The 17,429-nt window shown below is 42.7% G+C and overlaps 1 protein-coding gene across 6 annotated transcripts in view; it reads left to right on the top strand.

Moving 5' to 3' along the window:
• Positions 1-17,429, top strand: part of adgra1a (adhesion G protein-coupled receptor A1a) — a 68,731-nt gene that overhangs the window by 13,232 nt on the left and 38,070 nt on the right. Inside the window, exon 2 of one of the 6 annotated variants that reach the window (XM_078937760.1) lies at positions 2,373-2,419. The exons of the other annotated variants lie outside the window; for them this stretch is intronic. The gene's annotated coding sequence lies outside the window, so the exon portion shown is untranslated. The remainder of the gene's footprint in view (positions 1-2,372; positions 2,420-17,429) is intronic. 6 annotated transcript variants of the gene reach the window in all.

The raw sequence follows: 17,429 nt of genomic DNA, 5'->3' as shown, positions 1-17,429 counted from the left end.
GAATTTTCTATAAAAAACACCTTTGCCACTGGATTCAAACGTAAACTTGTCGTTGGAATTTTTATCGATCGTCTCTAAACTTTTTGGGCATCAATGGCAAGCTACTGTGGAAAAAATGTTGGAATTAGAAGTTGTAGATTTTGAACAGCGTCCGCGTGGTGAGCTAGCAAAGTGGCGCACTGTTGTAACTCCCATGCTTTTCATTGGAATACAGTGAAAATTGAATGCATGCATCCATAGCAGGAACTGAATACATTGAAAAACACTGGATATGGACATATAAGGAATGTGGGCGTGGTTAGCATAAAACCACTGTTGCTAAGGACAACAAAAAGTTTACTTTTACCGATTTGTCCGAAACTGACGTCAATATGTTCGTTCTCCCGAGGGGACCAAACTATAAAATGGTTGCTATGGAGATAAAATCAACAGAAAAGCCGCCATTTTGAAAAAAGTGATTTTTTTTTTTCTTACTAACTTATGACATATAGCTCTCACCAATGGAGGAATGTGTTTTACTGAGTCAGTTGATGATGCTGATCGCTATGTTAGCACTTTTAGCCACATTAGCATATTTAGCATAGTTAGCATAATTAGCATCTTCAGGAATGTGTTTTTCTGAGAGAGTTGGTGATGCTGATCACAATGCTAGCACTTTTAGCCACATTAGCATAGCTAGCATAGTTAGCATAATTAGCATTTTAGGTAATGTGATTTTCTGAGTCAGTTGATGATGCTGAGCGCTATGTTAGCACTTTTAGCCACATTAGCATAGCTAGCATTGTTAGCATAATTAGCATTTTAGGTAATGTGTTTTTCTGAGTCAGTTGATGATGCTGATCGCTATGCTAGCACTTTTAGCCACATTAGCATAGCTAGCATAGTTAGCATAATTAGCATTTTAGGTAATGTGTTTTTCTGAGTCAGTTGATGATGCTGATCGCTATGCTAGCACTTTTAGCCACATTAGCATAGCTAGCATAGTTAGCATAATTAGCATTTTAGGTAATGTGTTTTTCTGAGTCAGTTGATGATGCTGATCGCAATGCTAGCACTTTTAGCCACATTAGCATAGCTAGCATAGTTAGCATAATTAGCATATGCAGTTTTGACTAGCCATTATCAAAAGTGGGCGGTGAGGGCGGTGGTGCGTAGAGTTGGCCGTGGAAGGCGCGTTGCGTCTGCGGGCCATACAACGCCGCTTGCGGCTTTAATTGTGTTTATGATGGTTATGCTGCTTTCAGACAGACTTTTCTTTTTATATTGGAGCATTTAACCATTTACATCTCACCTGTCCTTTGTTGCCAGGCAGGGTAAGGGCTTTCACCATGAGTCCTGAAGGTCCTGTGATGCGAAATCAATGTTGGTCATTGATTTCTTTCAACCAATCAGATTTTGAGTTGGTGTCAGCTGGGCCTTCTAGCAGGCTTAGGCAATGTCACAGTGTTAAGTCATTCTGGTTGGACAGAAGTTTCAGGAAGACACATCCAGCCTTTCCCAGTTTGACGAGGAGCCGGGGAGCACTTTTTGATCTGTCTCAGTTAAAAAGAGAGCTGACGGTAATGTACTCCATGGAGGATTTTGCAGGAAAATCTCCCACTGATGTCCTTAACTTTCTTTATCAGAAAAATCTGAGTGAGATCGTGAAACAGCTGTAGAGATTTGTGTGTTTGGCGCTGGCCATCCCCGTGTCCACTGCATCTGTCGAACGTACATCGTTATTTGGCTCTAAAGCTAATAAAATCTACGCAGAAGCACAACTGGACAGACTCGGCTCTCAGCACTGGCCTTGATGGCAATGGAAAGGACTTGTTGACTAAACTCAAGCGCGATAATCTACACAACAGGGTGATAGAACTGTTTTTGAGGAAAGAGAGGAAGATTGATTTTGTCATCAAATCCAACTTTTTGATGAATGAAATGATAAATATCATGATAAACAATATTCCAAATTTCTTTGGTTATTTTCTGTTTTTTTCTGGATGTAGTTGCATAGTGAGATTTGTTTACTGTTTTGTCTATTCCGTTTATTTAGAGGCATTTAGTGTGGCTACTGGAATTTTCAAAATGCAATACAAAGCTTGTTTCTGCATCATGAAATGGTAATAAGTGGTTGAGTGATTCCGACGTAGTGCTACTGATGGCATAGGTGTGTAATAAACGGTCCACTTTTGGAAAAAACACAGCTACTTTGACTTTGTGCTTAGCTACACAGTTAAGAAAGCCAAAACTTAAGGAATTGCAGCATAGCTAAGTCTCTGTTGTCATTGTCATTATTTATTTGGAAAAGATTTAACACATTAGGAGCTATAACATGTTAAAAATTCTGTTTAACTTGTTTAGTTGCATTTCCTCTGTTTTTCTATATGCAGGTTCATCAACAGCTTAGGGTATCCTTTATGAAACTGCAGATACTTCGGTAAGTACATGTTACACCAAGGGTCTCAAACTCAATTTGCCTGGGGGCCACTGAATGCAGGGTCTAGCTGAGGGAGGGCCGCAACTTCATCACATGCTACTTGTGAGTGTCTGAGAGCCAATAAATTTGTATGGAACATGTACTATACTATTAACTATACTCTATTATTAACTGTTTTTATGTACAAAATGTACTCATAAAATTCAAATAAAATACGTAAATAAAAAAAGTAAATAAGTAAATAAATCATAAAACATTTCTGTTCATTTAGTCTTTTATATCTACTGTTTTCTCATTTAAACATCCTTATTAACACAGTTTAGTTAACACTGTTGAATTATAACTATTAAACAAAAAAGAAGACTCCAATTTTACAGTTCTGGAACCTCCATCATTGGGTTCTTTGGAACACGTCTGCTTACTGCTGGACACTTGGCAGCACTTCCTCCCAAACAGCTGAGACCCTCAGAGTGGATGAAGATCATTGTCAGGAAATCTGGACTGTACTTGAACTTTTTGAAGGTGAAGTCAGAGAGGATGTGCTCCCTATTTTGAATCTATGTTGAATTTTTTTTTTAAGTTTACTTTTTAAAACACAAATTAGTAAAGGAGAAACAAAATTCAGTAACCATTTTTGGATTTTCTTTCTTATGACTTTTTGCACATTTAAACCTCGGTCTCAAGTTATTGTAGAGCAGCCGGTCAGCCACTCCTTTATTTTCATAAAAAACGCATCGAAATTCATGTTGGTGACACCAAATAGGTGCAGCCAAGATGCACAATAAGCGTGTCTGAGATCACCCAGATGGACGCAACGCCTGGTGTGTGAACTTTTTTTTTTTTTTTCTGTCCAACATTACCTGTCAATCACAGAACAAACACCCGTGCTCAACCCAATTTCGACAAAAGCAGGCAATGGGGATTATTTCCCACAATTCCTTGCTCCCACACAGCAGACCCGACGCGCACGTGACCACCGCCCTCAGCTGCAAGACGCTTGCGGCCACACCTCTTTGCGGTAGTCTTTGGAACATAACAAGTCAAAAAACTCGAGAGGGGGGGCGCAACTCGCCGGTGGCTGGCTGAATCACACTAACAGGTGATTGGGAGTCTTTTTCTACCTAACAATCAACTCTGGGCCGCAGCTGCGCCTCCCGTCATAGAGACGGAGCCGCGTGTGTCAGAGGGAAGGGGAGGGGTGGGGAGCGCAGACCATTTTTTATGGATTGAGTTTTTTTGGAGGATTTCTACTGTTGGTGCAAAAATTTAGGGAAATGCCAAATATTTTTGGAGTAATCCCACTGATGAGTTCTATTATTTAGTCTTTAATTTTTCATAAGACCTAAACATATTAATCACAATAAGTTTTTTTTTAGATCTAATCCCTCTGATATGTTTCACAAAGACACACACAGGACGTCACACATTAAGAAATTATTGCTAAAAATGAAGCAGGAGTCCGGCTCTAAAAAAAAATGCTCTAAAAAATGATAAAAGAGCAAAAAAAAAAACGGAATATATGATTTGTAATTTCTTATTAATATTTCCAGGCTTTCTTTGTTTTGTTCTGCAGCATGTTCATTGTTCACTACAAAACAATGCATTATGGGAAATGGGTCTTGACGGTTTTTGTAGTCGAGTGATCAATTAAAATAATTTAAAATACCTATTGATTAAAACAAAAGGCTACATACATTACAAAACAATAAAATACATATAAAAAATATAACAGATCATACTTAGGGGGAGAGGCACTTTAAAACTAAATTGAATGTTAACGACAACTCCAACTTCCTGCTCTCCTTCAGTCTCGCTGCAGCTTCGCCTCAGTTTCATCCCCCCCCCCCCCCCCCCCCCCCCCTGCGGATCCGGGAGCGGCGTTGGTTCATCTCACGTCTATCGTTGCATTTCCCCCAAGTATTTTCAGTGTGTCTAAGACTACATCGTGTTGTCGCTCGCACGTGCTTAATGCCCATTTAGCTGTCACGCATGTTGGTGTGGGACATTTATTCTCCGCAGCGACCCATCTCCTGCGGGAGCGGAGAGACCCGTGTTGGGGTTAATAATACGCCGCGCGCGCGTAACCATAACCTCAGCCCTCCTCCGGGTCTGTGCGGCCCAAAGAAAAGTTCAGCACTGACTGCATGGATTTAGATACATTCTAAAAAGTAAAGTAAGGAACTCCTTAATGTGGTCCGGGGAGGGGGCTGATAGGTTACCTGAATTAAATGTTCTCCTGCTTTCAAGCCCGGTCAATGTCCCGCCCACAAGAGTCATATACTCCACTGTGATTGGTTGGTTCTTTAGCTCCGCACACAAAACTGAAAAGATGTCATTCATACAAACTGGCGGGCGGCATTTACATTAAACTTTGATATTAAGGTGGGGGCCGCAAAATATCATCTTGGGGGCCGCAAATAGCCCGCGGGCCGCGAGTTTGAGACCCCTGCGTTACACAGTTAATGGTGGTTTTATTTTTTTGGTTTTAAAGTGTAAAAATTAATTTTCCATTATTCTAAAAAAAAAAATAACTGAATGATTTTTTGAATGACTATAACTTCTTTTCCAATTCATTGTCAGTTGTTTTCATTAGAATGATGTAGTTGTTTGCTAGTTATGAGTTATGTGTGTTAGCCTGGGGGTGGTGCCTACAGCACAGTTTTCCTGGAAGGGGCCTTTTTCTTTAGTCTACGTAACAATGTGAGGACCCACTCATTTTCGTGGATTGGGAAGGACTGGTGCTCAGGACGCAGGTCATTAGAGGAATACTCAGGGATGCGTGAATGGATCAAAATACTGTTTTGGGTTTGTTTTTCATGAATTCATGAATTAACATTCTAATACACATAAAAGCTCATAAAGTTGATTTTCCATGGTACGGGACCTTTAATTTTACACTTGTGTTCCTCTCTAGATCTGCATCTTGTCGTGGTGAGTGGACTTATAAACCAAGACATTCCAAAACTTATATTTTTAAGGCATACAAATGTTTATCGTGAAATTTGTAATGGACTCTTGCTGAAGTTTGAGATTCAATAAAAAAAATAAAATAAAGTTTAGCAATTTTGAGTGATCAGTCTCTCTTCTGTTTATTCACATTGATGTTTTAATATACAAGTAGAAAAGGAAATAGGTGTCAAAGTCAGGTCTGTAAAATATGTATTTATTTTTTAAACAGATTAAAGTATTAAAAACATCACAATTATTAATCACTGACAATTCAGTACATTTTATTCTTCATTTAAAGAAAGTAACAGCCATCTAAACAATCACCTGACATGATAACTGTCACAGGGCAAAGCTGCGATGGAATATTTTCTTATCATGTGGGGAAAAAAATAATTACAATTTAAAGTAACTAAAAGAGGAAAATCTTTTTTAATTTTTTTATTTAACCTTTATTTACCCAGGAATTTTCCCATTGAGATTAACACACTCTTTTTCAAGAGAGCTTTTTGCGAACAATGCCATGGTTACAAAGTATCATCTATGACAACCTTGTCTATTTTTGACATTTTTAGAACTAAATCAATTATCCTTATAGAGTACATTCCTACCAACTGAATAAGTTCAGTAAGGATTTCAGTAGTTTAAATGTATTCTTTAAGAAAAGAAGACTAGTTAAAAAAGAAAAATCATTCTAGCTGGCCATGAAATTAACTCTGTCAAAAAAGACCAGGGCTGTAATGTCTGATGCAACGTTGTCAATAAAAAAAAAAAAAAAGTTAAAATTTAAAATAAATGTAGCCATGAAATTATCACAAACCTCCTAGCCTTCACTATTTTTCTTCACCCTTTGTGGGGTTCAGGAATCCTGATGACCTGTTCGACACTCCTAACATGACCACCTCCTCCACAATGAGGAGTGAGAGAAGATCTGGAGCTCACCTTACGTGTTGGCTGTAAAACTTTTCTGGAGGTTTGCTTCTAGAAACTTGCCCTGCAGAAATAACACATTTGACCTCAACATAGTGTTTTATTTTGGAGTTCATCACTTAAAGAATGGTTCAAAAATGTGAATTGAACAGTTAACTTTGTATCTGATAGGGTTGTGCCGATGGACGATATCATCGTCCATCGTGATGGGTGACTGACATCCCGATGGAGAGACCACCATCGTGATGCCACGCCCCCGCCACGCTGCGAGTCGACACCATAAGCCGCGGTTACATGTGAAAAATATCTTGACCGGATCAATGGTCGCATTAGAATCCAACCGTGTACATGGTTCCAGAAAAATGTTTTCAGAATATAAAAACGTTCACTAAGGTCACAATTTCGGTCGGAATAAATCATTCGCACACGCGCAGTATTCGCACATGCGCAGTTTGAAAACCGGAAGAGGATACAACTTCCGCCGAGCGGCTTTTTTTCCAAACTTTATTGAAGGTAACAATTCAATACAAAACGATAACAGCGGCGAGCAGCTATATATATTGACATGTCAGCTCGGTAAAATACGAGACGATCTTCTAAACGTGCTTTTAATAATGTTACGGTTATTATGAAACACCTGTTCGCTCATCATTTTAATTTTAATCCGTGGTCAGTGCTTTTTCTGAACGTAGCCAGGATTAGCAGTATGCTAACACGGGCTAACAACATTAGCTTTGGGTGGCGCTGCACGTAAACGTGTAAGAATAACATCAGCCTTTATTTAGTCGGGACACGACTGGAAACACAAATCCACGTCATTGTTTCAATGTTTTCTAAGGACTGAGCGACATTTCTGCTTTGATGCTCAAACCTCTGTGTGTCTGCTGACGATCCGAGCTGTGCTCAGACACACGTTTAGACCCGGTTCTGAGTTCGGTAGGTAGTACCCCTAGAGCTGCGGGACGGATCGCAGTCTTAAATCTCCCACACATACCGCTCATGTAACCCCTCCCATCAAACACAAAGCTTTAAGTCCGCGCTCCGCCGGTCCACTTCACTAATTTAGTGCGGGAGCGACTACACTTCTTTTCTATCTTGCTTGTTACTTTTTCTGTTAAAGTCACTTCCCTCAGTTTATACTGGATCATCGCGGATTAACCATTAGTTGGGAAATAAAATGAAAAAAGCAAAATAACGAATAGCAGTTATATAAGAACGAAAAATGTAAAAATACCCCCCCCCCCCCCCGACGATGTCATCGTCCATCCCGATGGTTGACAGCAAACATCGTCAACGGCCAAATTAGGGGACATCGCCCAAACCTAGTATCTGAAGCTATATGCATTGAAAACCACAGCTGACAATCATTTTGCTGTTCTTTTAGCAGCTGATCGGTTGTACTTGGTATAAAGCCCCTGAATAACGTCAAGTGTCGGATGTCAGAGCTCTGTCTCCCCCTCTGGTCACCAGTGAAACCCATCTCCAGAGTTCTAAGTGCACTTCATCTCCCAGCAACCCCACCGCACAGTTTCTGGATGCCACACACCTGGCTCTCATTTGCCATCACTCACAGCAAACTCAAGCATTGCATTGAGCCTTACTCAGTGCAAAGTACTGTTTGTGCCACTCTGCCTGTATTACTGATCTCCTGACCCTGTTTTTTCTCTGACTCCGTTTGCCTGCCGCCTGCCCCAAATCTTGCCTGGATCCTGGCTACTTCTGTTTCTTCTCTGATGCCCCCATCCTCGTTATTGACCCCATCCTAACTGACCCTGATTTCACCTTGTGGACTTTTAGCTTAGCTAATAAACCTACTGCAATTGGAACCAGCCTGTTTTGTGACATTCTGCAGAAAAAAACAAACTGTTCTCCACAGCTGGAGCATCAGAGCATGTATAAACCCCCCAGCACAAGCGTCAGTCTTTTCCGGTGTGTGAGTGTGAGAGTGAACCAGATCCGATTCACTGACCTAAAAAAAATAAATAAAAAATAATCGATCCAGGACATCAATCCAGGACATCTTTAGCCAAAAATTCAACTGGCATTACTCAGAGATACTCAGATACTCAGAGATACTCAGAGATACTACTGCACTGTTCACTACCCAGGTAGTGAACAGTGCAGGTGAAGTTTTCCAGGTTCCTTCCATTTCTTGCATGATAATCAAGTGTAAATTAAATATGTCAACAAGAATTAATGGCAAATCCATTCAGATTTTAATTTAATAACGTCCACTGTTGTTTTTCCGCATAAAAATAAACATTACAGTATGGTCACATGTCTTCGCAAAATTCAGTTTTTCCACCCATTGGAATTTAATGATGGCCTGATCATTTTTTGCTGCGATCATGTGTGTTGTCCACTCTGATGGTACTTGGTTGTTTTTACGGTACAGTAAAATAAATATGTCTCAACCCAATTGGTAGTTTCTAATATCAATCATAAAAGATTTTTCATTTTGAACTTAAGTAACATTTGGTTAATTAAATATAGTGATCATTAACTAAAGTCAAGTAGAGCTTGATTTATTGCAGTCTCAAAACTACCGGTAACCCACATGACTTCTGCACAACACAACTGATGGTCCCAACCCCATTTATAAGTCAAGAAATCACACTTATTAAACCTGACAGGGCACACCTGTGAAGTGAAAAACATTTCAGGTGACTACCTCTTGAAGCTCATCAAGAGAATGCCAAGAGTGTGCAAAGCAGTATTCAAATCAAAAGGTGGCTACTATGAAGAACCTACCTACATACTTTAAGTTGTTTCACCCTTTTTCGTTATGTTATAATTCCACATGTGTTAATTCATAGTTTTGATGCCTTCAGTGTGAATCTACAATTTTCAGTCATGTAAATAAAGCAATATATATTCCATATATATTATAATATATATTCCATATATATAAATGCTCACTGTGCTCATGTGAGGGCTGCTCACCGTGAGTCATCGTTCAATTCAACTTAGTTCTTGTGAAAAGCTTTTCTCTGCATTTTCTGTAAATAAAATTTATGAATATGATAGATAGATAGAGTACTTTATTAATCCCGAGGGAACTTGCATAACCATCCGATGCTGCTTAAATACACAAACATTCAATATTCATGATGCATGAATATGAGGAGTACGGTGCAGCATGGTGGTTAGCACTGTTGCCTTACCGCAAGAATTTCCTGGGGGGTATTCCAGGAAGCAGGTTATGCTAGCTCCGACGGTAAGTTTGAGGCTAAGGAAGTTGATAACCTCAGTTTTCGGTTCCAGAAATTGAGGTATGTTTCAGGGTAGGTCAAGTTGCCATAGCAACTCATGCTCTGAACATAACCTGGTCGGGAGCAGGTTTAGTTGAAGGTTAGTTTGTTTACAGAGAGGTGAAGCAGCATGGCATGTCCATTTGAAGATGATTTAGTGGATGAAGAAGCTCAGATAATACTTTTTCCACCATGAGAGGGTGATAAGACCACATATGGATGTTGGAAAATTCAGCTTTTTCACTTTGATCTAACTTAGTTATTTGCTTCATTTAAGATAAATTATTTGTTTGCTAAGTCAGTTTAAAAATAACACGTATTTATCAGACAGTTATTTTACTTTCATTCAAATTAATTCAATTAAGTAGGTGTAACTTTGGTGCTGCTGTTAGATCGGCACCGCAAGGGATTGTGGGATACCATTTCCTTTGCCTGTCTGGACGGATTTTGGTTTAAGTGTGGCTTTTTGACCAAATTTTTTTAGTTGTTTAGCTGTTTTACTGTGTTTTGCCATGTTTTGCTGAGTTATCTTGTCCTACTGTGCTTATGTCTCTGCACCATGAGTAAGAGTGAAGGAGAGGATGATGAGTTTATATAGCACCCCTACCGATCAAAAGGATGATGACAAAGACGGACAACTCTTTAATGAATTTGAGCGCAACGTTCATTTTTTCCCCCGTCCTTTTTATTGTTATAAAAATGAGTATATCTGACGGCTCATACTTAGACATATGAGAGATCAAGAAATATAATTAATCAAGATGGAAAAAATATTAATTGAATTGGAGTAATATGACATTTAGTTGGATAAATACATAAATTTGAGTTGTAGAAACAATTATTGAGTTTTATAGACGTAAGAAATTAGGTTGAATAAATTTAACTCAATTACTTGTTACCAATAGAAGTATTTCATTTAAGGTGGCAAAATTGGATAAGTTTTATATATATATATATATGCGTCACAAGGAAACTGGAAATAAGATCAGAAACTTGTGCGTTTACTTTGTCTGTTCTTCTACTACAAGCAGACACTATTTCTTCTGATGATGCAGCCGTGTTACTTTTTTGATGGACGTATAATCTTCATACGCCGTCATTAAAATCTCAGACTCCGTCTCACTAAAGTATTGCGCTCTCTTTGGTTCTCCACGCGTTTCCATGGTGACTCCGGAAATCGGCGATCTATTGAGAATGTCTTTATGTACCTTCCGTGCACGAGCATTAACCCAGGGTTACCAAGTCGAGCGCAATTACGCCAACTCATACCCGGTCTTTTGGAACCGACATACCCAGAGTAAGCAAGTTCAGGCGGATTTCAGCCAGAGTTCAGGCTTAAAGTCAGGCTAGTTTAAACATGCTTCCTGGAATACCCCCCTGGTTCATGCAGTCAGGGTTATCGCTGATTGTAAATTGCACCCACATGTTTATGCAAGTGCACATGGCTGCTTGTCCATGTCTAGCTGGGATGGGCTCCAGAAAAACCCCTTGACGCTGAACATGATAAGTGCGTTTAGTAAAGGCATGGATGGAATAGTTTGGTCTATGGTTCTGGGATCTAAGTGCTTGACGTGGTGTCCCTTAACAGCTGTTAATTGGCACCATGGAATCGAAACAGACTTTAATTCGATGACATGCCAATATTGAAATAATAAAAAATTTGTCAAAATCTGATGTTTTTAAATACATTATTTGGGTATAAGCTGCCAAAACATTTCAGTCTTTCTAATAGACACAAAAAGGCTAAGTGGCAGTTTATAGCAGACTTAAGCCATTAAACTTATAGATGGCTGAATGGAAAAATATAAAATCACTTTAGTACTCTCACCTGCAACTCCTTGATTAGAGCACCCACATCTTCCTGTATTTTTCTCCTTTACATGAACCCCTGTGTGGCCTTAACACTCATTCTGTAAAGCAACAACAAAATGTTAAAAATTGACATACAACAAATAAACATCTATACCACATCTAGTTATGAAATTATTAGTCAATGTCCCTTCATAAAGTCATATCCCCCTGTTTCAAACAGCTTCACTGGCCACCAATAAAGAATAGAATTAACTTCCAAGACTTCTTCTCACTCAAAAGTCTCCATAATCTAGGCCAGGGGTCGGGAACCTATGGCTCACGAGCCGTATCTGGCTCTTTTGATGGCCACATCTGGCTCGCATACATATCTTTAATAATTTTTTAAAAAGTTTCATTAGACCAGTCCTTCTCGGGCGCAAAGCAATTTCAGTTTGTAACAGCCTGAAACCTGTGAATTGCTGTCCCGGCAGATTTGCGCTCCCGTCTTTGAGGATGAAGAGGGGAGGGGTAGTGGGCACAGGCAGAGAGGTGAAGCGGCGCTCTGATTAGAACACGCTGCCCGTCACGTTCCACATACTGCAGCATGTGAGTATTGCTGTACTGACAATACTTGGCTCCACATATGCAGTTTTCACATGTAAAGAACATTCAAACCCACCTAGAATCATGTTTAACGGATGGAAGTCTCAACACCTGCATGAAGCTTAGGCCGCATTTACACTGCATGGTTCAAGTGACCCAATTCCGATTTTTTCCTCATGTGGCACAGATCGGATATGACCGGTGAACGTGTAAGCAGGACAAAAGCGCATGGATTCCGATTTTCTGAGATCGGATACAGGCCTCATTCATATGTGGAAATAAATCAGATATGAATCGGATACGTGCATTTGCATGTGCCATGTAAGCAAACAAATCGGATATTCCCCAGTAAATGCGAGTCGTACGTCAGTGACGTCAACTCAGGACACCACCAACTGAGATCAGATGACTGAAGAAGGTGCTTTTGTGCGCTGATGTTGCTGTCAGCATGTTACCTTTCAGCCTCAGGCTTTGGACTGTAGTCGGAAACCGCTGTTGTTTCCGGTCCGGTCCCGGTCGGGACGCAAACGGTAACTAATCAAGCTGGACACCGTTGCTATGGAACAGGCTAGAAGCCGGTTATATCTTTGCTTGTGTTGTTGTGGAATGGGGGCGTGTATGTGATGGGGACCGCGCGTACATGTGTGTGTGTAAGGAGAGGAGAGGGGGTGTGAGCGCGGAGCGGGAGAGTTTCAGAGAACCGTAATAAAAAGAAGGTGTCTCCCCCAAAAGAACTGTTTTGGAGGCTTTCTTAACCCACTCTGGAGGCTGAGGGTTCCGAACGGGACAGTGAACCCCAAAGTAGAATCCGCCTTCGGCCCTGGAGAAAATCTCCCGTGCGTTTCTGACCACGATCAGAAAAAAGAAGTCATCGCGCAGGAAAGATTCAGCACTTGGATCAAACTGCTAGTACAGCACGTTTGCAAACCCTTCCTGATTTAAAACTCAGAGAGAGCACATAAGCCGGCCGAGCAGCCCCCCTTTTCCTTTCGCATCTCCTCTTGTTCGCCTGCATCATCCTGGAGCGCCCAAGGCAACGCCTCCTTCCATCGCTGCGTTGCCTCTATGACAACCGCAGTAACACAAAAGTTCGAAAGAGGTCCGCGGAAGGCGGAAATGCTGCTACGTAGTCCTCAGAACGTCTACGTTTGATAGGTTCAACATTGTATAGTGTAAATGCAAAAATCGGATACGGGTCACTTTTAAAGGTGATGTAAGCGGGTCGTCAAAAAAAAAAATCGGATATAGTCAGAAAATCGGATATGGGCATCAAGACCTGCAGTGTAAATGCGGCCAAAAACTCACCATGTATCAACCAGACTAGACCATCAGCAGAACCAACCTGCAGCACCAGAAGTCACATTAATGCTAAGAAATACTCATCATTTATTAGCAACAGCATAATGTAGTAGTCCCTTTCCCACACTGAGACTTAACCTCTTTTAAGGTTCTTTATTGTACTGCCGTACAACTTGTTCAGCAACTCCTGAATCTCTCCCGTGGACAGCTCCCACCCCACCCCACACACTTTTTATTCCCCTGCTCCCGCATCAGCCCTCCTATTTCCTAATATAGCTGAATCCCCATTGGTCCAAACTCCCCAACGACAGGCTGAGTGACAGAACTTGAGGGCCAATCAGCATCTGTGCTTCATGCGTTCAGTGAACTTAGAACACGACCCAACAGCCACCCAGTCTAGCTCAGTCCGCTACAATAACAACAAAAACAAATCCACAGACTTATTGCACTTTAAAATTGTTGAAATAACATAAAATAAAAAAATAGTTTTAAACATTATATGGCTCTCATGAAATGTCATCAATAATCTCACCGCTCCTGGTTTCAGACATTGGTGAATGAATAAACTTCCTGAATCCTTATCTTTCAGGGTTGAAACGGGACACAAATACAGGACAGCGAAAGAGCTTCAAATGCGAACAAGGTTTAATCACACTTGAACTCAAAATGACTGAAGCAAACTTACAGAACGACCCAGTGACAAGTAACAAACAGACAAGGGTTTAAATACACAAATGGGAATGACAAACAGGTGAGCAGACAGGTGCCGGTGATGACCGGTGAAGTTACCTAGTGAGACAATGGGCGCTGAACGGAAGTAACAAAATAAAAGGCCAAAACCGGAAGTGAAAAAAAACACCCACCAAAACCGCCCTGGCTCCGGCTCCTGACATTATCATCCACAAAAAAAAATGGGTGCTCAAGTGCCATCATTTTTACCAGTTCTTAATTACAGGGAAAACAGACTTCTGCCAACACACAGAAGTCTGGGTTGTAGGTTCAAGTGATTGAGGTCATATACTGGATAAAGCAGCAACAATTACAGTACACAAACTAACAGCTTTAATAATATCACACTCAGTGACTCTCACTGCGCAAAAGCCCCCAGAATCAGGAGATAGATTTGTCTGGATATCCTCAGAAATACCCCATATCTGGTGATATCTACGGTGGATACTCTCCGGACATGACTGTTTCTAAGTTCATTTCCTGAGCATATCAACTCCGAGTATGGGACACTTTTATTCTGATAGAATCTGGAGATGAGAATCTCTCCGGAGATGAGATGCGTCACTAGTGATATCCAAGGTCAGGATATTTCCAGATTCTATCCATGTCAAATCTGTTGATATCTGATGTCCGTATACTAGTCATATCTGAAGTTACGATTTAGAACAGATGTCCATCAGGCATATCTGAAGAACAAACACTAGTGATGTAAGTCAGGATATTTCAAGATATCAGTCATCTCAAAAATATTGTAACGATCCTGCCGGACCATCACTTTCGTGGGGTAGCTGAAACCAACTGCTAATTTAGATGGCTTCATTGGAGAGCTGTCCGTGCCCCATACACCGCACGACCCCGGACAGTCTCAGGGAGGAAATAAACAGGCAGAGCACCAGAGATTCCTTTCAGCACAGAGCCCGTTTATTCAAAGTACACAGACAGCCCAAACAGCATGGAGGGTCACTTCAGCTTCCAGCCCTCTGACTCAAGGTTTCACCCTAAAGCTCCCCACTTCCCATGAGCCTTTGGGGCTGAAGGCAGCGCTAACCCCTGGGTCACTACACTGCCCCCACCTAAGAGGGTTAGTGTCCCCACAACCCTCACATAACTGCATAACTGAATAACACAACACAATTAGCAAAACACAGGAACACACTGGCTGGAGACTCCTTCGCACAATCCTAGGTTTCAACCGCCACCGTGTACAGTCCTCCTCTTAACTGGCTGGGTTAGCACATCTGCAACTGACACAGTTCCATGCCAGTATGTGCCCAGCCAGGAGAACCAGTCCCCGCCTCCGTGGAAGCACCGCCATCAGGGTGCACGTCACCATGGGGGAGTAGACTCTCTCCAAGTGAAGAGCTGCACACCAGCAGCAGCAGGTCCCCAGGCATCCCAGGCGATTGTCGTCGTCAGTACGGCGGCGAGACTCCAGCTGCTGTAGGGTGTGCTTCGTCAAACCCTCCTCCCCAAAGCGAAGATCTGCTGTCCGCGCTGACAGGTCTCGCAGCTCCGCAGATGGGAGGTCCAGTAGTGTAGCGCCCTCTAAAGCCAGGCCTGGGTGTGTGAGAAGTCCCCTTCAGCGTCTAGCTCTCATGGCCGGCTGCCAGGTTGACCTGAGCCAGGTGTGGTTCCATCGTTGTTGAGCCATTGCGTCGTGAAGGTTCAGCTGGGCTGCTCACCGTCATCACAGTCTAGTCCGGATGTTCTAGCGTTGGTGCCGGGTAGGGCCAGGCTGCGGATGACGGTGGGTGCTTGATCCATCAGGGTGGTGTTATCGCCCTTACTGCTCCCTTGTCCCAGACTGCCACCAGGATCAGCTGCTCCGTCTCACCCTCCATGGTGATGCTCTCCATGGTGTAGCAGCGGCTAAGGATCCCACTTCTGACACCAATGTAACGATCCAGCCGGACCATCACTTTCGTGGGGTAGCTGAAACCAACTGCTAATTTAGATGGCTTCATTGGAGAGCTGTCCGTGCCCCATACACCGCACGACCCCGGACAGTCTCAGGGAGGAAATAAACAGGCAGAGCACCAGAGATTCCTTTCAGCACAGAGCCCGTTTATTCAAAGTACACAGACAGCCCAAACAGCATGGAGGGTCACTTCAGCTTCCAGCCCTCTGACTCAAGGTTTCACCCTAAAGCTCCCCACTTCCCATGAGCCTTTGGGGCTGAAGGCAGCGCTAACCCCTGGGTCACTACACTGCCCCCACCTAAGAGGGTTAGTGTCCCCACAACCCTCACATAACTGCATAACTGAATAACACAACACAATTAGCAAAACACAGGAACACACTGGCTGGAGACTCCTTCGCACAATCCTAGGTTTCAACCGCCACCGTGTACAGTCCTCCTCTTAACTGGCTGGGTTAGCACATCTGCAACTGACACAGTTCCATGCCAGTATGTGCCCAGCCAGGAGAACCAGTCCCCGCCTCCGTGGAAGCACCGCCATCAGGGTGCACGTCACCATGGGGGAGTAGACTCTCTCCAAGTGAAGAGCTGCACACCAGCAGCAGAAGGTCCCCAGGCATCCCAGGCGATTGTCGTCGTCAGTACGGCGGCGAGACTCCAGCTGCTGTAGGGTGTGCTTCGTCAAACCCTCCTCCCCAAAGCGAAGATCTGCTGTCCGCGCTGACAGGTCTCGCAGCTCCGCAGATGGGAGGTCCAGCAGTGTAGCGCCCTCTAAAGCCAGGCCTGGGTGTGTGAGAAGTCCCCTTCAGCGTCTAGCTCTCATGGCCGGCTGCCAGGTTGACCTGAGCCAGGTGTGGTTCCATCGTTGTTGAGCCATTGCGTCGTGAAGGTTCAGCTGGGCTGCTCACCGTCATCACAGTCTAGTCCGGATGTTCTAGCGTTGGTGCCGGGTAGGGCCAGGCTGCGGATGACGGTGGGTGCTTGATCCATCAGGGTGGTGTTATCGCCCTTACTGCTCCCTTGTCCCAGACTGCCACCAGGATCAGCTGCTCCGTCTCACCCTCCATGGTGATGCTCTCCATGGTGTAGCAGCGGCTAAGCATCCCACTTCTGACACCAATGTAACGATCCAGCCGGACCGTCACTTTCGTGGGGTAGCTGAAACCAACTGCTAATTTAGATGGCTTCATTGGAGAGCTGTCCGTACCCCATACACCGCACGACCCCGGACAGTCTCAGGGAGGAAATAAACAGGCAGAGCACCAGAGATTCCTTTCAGCACAGAGCCCGTTTATTCAAAGTACACAGACAGCCCAAACAGCATGGAGGGTCACTTCAGCTTCCAGCCCTCTGACTCAAGGTTTCACCCTAAAGCTCCCCACTTCCCATGAGCCTTTGGGGCTGAAGGCAGCGCTAACCCCCGGGTCACTACAATATATAAGAAATAAAAGGTGACAGAAAATCTGTATTACTCAAAAATATTTTATTACAAAATAAATAAATAATCCAAAAACCACAGACAAACATGCATCCTTTTTTTTCT

The sequence above is a fragment of the Oryzias latipes genome, chromosome 19, assembly GCF_053564925.1.
Source record: "Oryzias latipes strain Hd-rR chromosome 19, Olatipes_Hd-rR_3.1".
Taxonomy (NCBI): Eukaryota; Metazoa; Chordata; class Actinopteri; order Beloniformes; family Adrianichthyidae; genus Oryzias; species Oryzias latipes.
This window is presented reverse-complemented; position numbering and strand designations above follow the sequence as displayed.